General features: G+C 51.5%; 1 protein-coding gene across 6 annotated transcripts in view; it reads right to left on the bottom strand.

Annotated features, from left to right (window-relative positions):
• Nucleotides 1–3,710, bottom strand: part of Setx (senataxin) — a 74,045-nt gene extending 70,335 nt beyond the window's left edge. For 2 of the 6 annotated variants that reach the window (XM_004640557.2, XM_023700264.1), the window contains exons 1-2: nucleotides 3,605–3,710; nucleotides 2,969–3,067 (exon numbers count right to left, since the gene is read on the bottom strand). The gene's annotated coding sequence lies outside the window, so the exon portion shown is untranslated. Of the gene's footprint in view, nucleotides 1–2,968; nucleotides 3,122–3,254; nucleotides 3,425–3,556 lie in introns of those variants that run through there. The other 4 variants (XM_023700261.1, XM_023700260.1, XM_023700263.1 and 1 more) reach the window with 4 other exon arrangements.
• Between the last annotated feature and the right edge of the window lie 1,083 nt (nucleotides 3,711–4,793).

Raw genomic sequence — 4,793 nt, 5'->3', positions numbered from 1 at the left:
CTATGCAGCTTGGACTCATAGTGATCCTCGTCTCAGCCTCCCCCAGTGCTGGGATTACAGGCATGCACCACCACACCCAGTTTTGGGGCCAGAATGGCAGGCGCTTATGCCACTGAGCTATTTCCCCAGCCCCAGACACAATTCTAACCGGGGATTGAACTCAGGCCCCTGTGCTTACCAGGCATGTCCTTATTCCACTGAGCCATCTCCCCAGCCCCACACCAAACAATTCTTAAGGTCTGTTTTACCTTCACTGGCCTCAAACCGCCCAGAATCACTACTGAACCACAAAAGGGAGTAACAGACAAGACTCAAGACAGGACAGAAATAAGTCACTCTGCACATCAACCAAAAAGACGGCTGTAAGATGCTGCACCAAAGACATACTTTAACTTGCCACAGACTTATCTACGGAATATCATCTCTCAGTACTTAAACTAGCCACAAACACCAAACACCAATCTTTTATCCTTCTCAGTTAGTTTTGTTGTTACTGTTTTTTGAAATACGGTCTCATTCTGTAACTCAGGTTGGCCTTAAATTTACTATGTAGCCCAGGCTGGCTTTAAACTCAGGACAACCCTCCTGCCTCAGCCTCCCCAGGCGTGTGCCATCATGCCCCTACCCCAGTTAATCCTTAGAGATAGAGTCACTGTCTCCCACTTCTTCACTCCTTTGCAGTCTAGCTTCTACCCTTAACACTGCACTGCCCATACAAAAGCTTCAATCACCGGCTATCACCAAATCCAACACTCTATTCTCCGGACACCTGGTGTAAAGGTAGTCCTCAACAATCACTTCTTCCATTGCCCAGCATCTATACGCCAATGTCTCCAAAGGCTCGAGACTCCTAACCTCTTCATCCAATCTCTTTTTTGATGACCTTAAGACTGTTTCAACTACTGTATATATTACAGCTTCTCAAAGATGAAAAAAATGAAAATATTCTTTTTCTTCTTTCTTGAGACAGGGATCTCTATATTTTCTAAGCTGGTTTTAAATTCCTGGGTTCAAAAAACACTCCTGCCTCAGATTAGCAAGTAGCTGCTGGAACTATGAATGTACCCAACCTTAAACAAAACCAAAATAAACGAAAACACACTTTATGTCCGGCGGGACAAAGTTCTTCCTCTGGTATATGTCCTGTCATCTCTGAACTAACAGCATCACCATCTATGCAATTTTCAGGCCAGTAACCTAAGGCCCTATCCTCCAGTGTCCTTTTCCCTTAGCCCTACCTGAGTGCCCGAGTCGACTTCCCTAAGTCTACCTTTTCTTGCTTCTCAGTGTCACTGCTTCAGTCTCATGTATTTTCTTTTACCTTTTAAAGACAAACATAGTTTAAGAAAAAAGATACAGAAATTCATGAAACAGGGGCTGGGGAGATAGTTCAGTAGAATAAGCGCTTGTCTGGCAAGCATAGGGTCCTGAGTTCAATCCCCAGAACCGCAAAACAACAAAAAAAAAAAAAAACAAAAAACAAAAAAGAAACAGAAATTCGCTAAACAAAATAGGTATTCAACAATGGTTGTTATACAGGTTTTTTTGTTGTTGTTGTTTTTTTTTTTTTTGCGGTACTGGGGATTGAACTCAGGACCTTGTGCTTGCCAGGCAAGCACTTATTCTACTGAGCTATTTCCCCAGCCCCTATATTGCATCTTGTTGTCTTCATATTAGTTGTTCAGATTACCAGATATAAGCATGCAAAATTGGTCAAAAAAGTTATAAAAAATTAAAAAGTACAGAGAGAAATTTAAGCACTGCTTCTCTCAACAGACCAGCAAAATCAGCAGCACAATCATCCAAGCTATCTTTATATATACACACACAACTTTTTCCCTTCATTTTTTCATCCTTTCCCTCATCCAATTTATTCCTTCCCTTTGAACAGATTCTTTCCCTTTCACAGTATCTACTTTACCATTCAGATTTTATTTACTCCATCAGGTTCTCATACCAGTGAGACAATATGATGTTTATACATGCAGATCTGATTTTTTCACTTATGAGTGTGGTCTCTATTTGCAACCATTTACCTATAAAAGCCTCGAGTTTATCTTTATATAGCTAATAAACTCCACTGTGTAAAAACACATCTTTTCATCCATTCCCCAGCTGACGGGCATTTGGGTTGTTCCCAAGATTTAGCTATGACATACTGCACTGCTATAAATATGGATGCACACATACCACTGTGGTATGGTGTTTTCAGTTCTTTTGGAAGAACACCCAGGAGAGGACTAGCTGGGCTGCATGGGACCTCTAATCCTACTTTTTTGAGAAATCTCCAGCGATTTCCATAGTGGTTATACTAGTCTGGAGTCCCTACTTTAACATATTGCCATTATTTGCCTGAAGACTGAAGAAGCCTAAATGATCACACTTACTTGACCCACTACCAATCACTGTTCTAAAATGTGGCCAGAACCCAAGCACACTCTAGACTTCAAAAGCAGGGTGCTCCTCCACTTTCCTTGAGATAAACTTCAAATCGCTGAACTCAATGCCGGCAACACCTCCGCTGTTATCTCATACTTACCTCTTCCTAAAACACTTCATGATGCTTGGCATTCCCTGACTTTACAGAGCTCTTCTATCTGCCTTCAACACTCATCCTTCGTATTTCTGCCTGGTTCTTAATCTCAGGAACTTTAAGGAAAAAAGTAAATAATGAAAAAACTCAGAATGAAGCTTAGAGCCCTCCACTAGTGACTTCAGCGACGCTCCGAGCGGCTCGCCTCCCGAGGCCTGCAGCATCCCGTCCTCCGCTCTCCGCTGGCCGCCTTGTGCTCCAGCCTCCGGGGCCTGCGCCCGCCTCTTCCCAGGCTGCCAGGGGCCGGCCTCCCACTCACTCACTTGCCCCACTCTTCAGGGAAGGACTGTTCTACACAGCTTTGCAGCGCCAGTGCTTGGCACATATTAAAACGACTGAGGGGAAATAAAAGTCTTGAAAGTTTAAAATACTTACCGTGGCAAGTGGCCTAGAGAGAAATGATCTCAATTCAGACGGCTGGGCTCGTTACCAACGGACGTTCACACATATCCACACCTCGGCTCCAGAGCACTTCTGTGATGCAAAATAAACAGAGCTGGAGCGGCTTCCCCCGGGCTCGGGTCCACCCTACCGAGACAAGAGACTGCCAGTGCTGCACTAGAGCAGCCCCACGAGTCGACCGCCGCGTCCAGCCGCGCAGTCCACGTTCAGCCAGCCGGGCACTCGCTCAGCCGCACCCCGAGTCCGCCCACGCAGATACCTTCACCCCGGATCTGCAAGACCCTCTCAGCGCCGCCGCTCACAGCCCGCTCCAGGGACGGCAAAGCGGGCATCGGCGCTCGGCGCTTCGTCCATTTAAGTCGGGCGGGCGCTGGCGGGGACAAGCAGCCCCCGAGGGCGCGACGCGGCCAGCAGAGACCCTCGCCCGCAGGAAACGGCGCGGCGCCGCCGGTGCAGAGCCGCTCGCCCGCGCAGAGTCCCGCTCCCTCCCCGTGCCCCTCCCCCACGAGCGCCGCAACAGTTGCCCCGGCCGCCCCCGCGCCCCCCCACCCTCCCGCGCACGTCCGCTTCCGGGCCTCGGTCTCCCGCACGCCTGCCTGCTCACCCTACCCGGCCGCGGCCACCGCTAGCGCTCCACCATGCCTGGGCCCCAGGTCGCCGCCGCCGGAAGTGCGAGACGGCTCGCCGGCACCCAACCCGCAGGCGCCGCGCGCACTCAGGCCCCGCCCCCGCGCGGTGCCCACCCCCGTCCCGCCCATCACCCTCCGCCCTCCCGCCGCTGCCTTGTTTTGATGCGCCGAGAAGGGCGGGGGCTCGCGGCCTGGGAAGGGGAGCCGCGGGCAGGCCCCGCCCCGCCTCTGTGCGTCACTTCCGGGATGCAGATGCCTGACCAATCAGAAGCGCCCCCGGGCGGGACCCGGGAAGTGTGCCGCGGAGCCCGCGTCGGCCCCGCCTCTCCCCTGCTCCGCCGGGCCCCGCCGCCTGCGCCTGGCCTAGGGCGGTTAGATCCGGACGCGAGGGGGAGCCGGGGCCGCCGGGGCGCCGCTTTCCGCACGAAGCGGGCGCGCGCGTGTGCGGGAAAGCCGCGGCCGGCGGACGGGGCGATCCTCACGCTCAGAGCGGGGTCCCGGGCGGCTCCCGAGCTACTTTAGACCTGGAAGAGGAAAGCAGAGCGAAGCGCAGACGGCCCGGCGCTGCTCGCGTCGCGCCTACCCCGGCCCTCTCTGCCCCTCTCCTCCCTTCCCAGCGCCAGAAGGGCGGGCGGGCTCCACACCGAAAACGGGACGACCTGCAAACGCGCAGTGGGAGCCGCGCAGCCCGCGCTTTCAGCTACAAAGTATTAGGTTAAAAATGCCAGGAGCCCAGTATCCCGGAGTAGGCGGGCGGGCGTGGCGGTGCACGAGGCTGAGGCAGGGCATTCGCACGCCAGCCTGGGGATTTCATGACAGCCAGGCACCGTCTCAGATTAAAACAAAACATGCCAAATACATTTTTTTAAAATGACAATAAAAGGGGCCGGGGAGATGGCTCAGTAGAATAAGTGCTTCCCTGGCAAGCACAAGGATCTGAGTTCAATCCCCGGTTCCCCCCCCCAAAAAAAAAGACAATAAAAATACTAAATATATTTAAAAATAATTTAAAAATTTAAAAACATAAATGAAAAATAATAATGGACTGGCTCTTGGTTCAATTTCCAATACCACTAGGAAGTGGCAAAAATCAAAAGAAAGGGACTGAGGAGATATCTCAGCAGTATAAGCGCCTGCCTGGCAAGCTCAAGCTCATACCAAAAAATTTA

This window comes from Octodon degus, unplaced genomic scaffold, assembly GCF_000260255.1.
Source record: "Octodon degus isolate 3935 unplaced genomic scaffold, OctDeg1.0 scaffold00123, whole genome shotgun sequence".
NCBI lineage: Eukaryota > Metazoa > Chordata > Mammalia > Rodentia > Octodontidae > Octodon > Octodon degus.
Note: the sequence above shows the minus strand (reverse complement) of the source record. Positions and strands in the feature narration are given on the sequence as shown.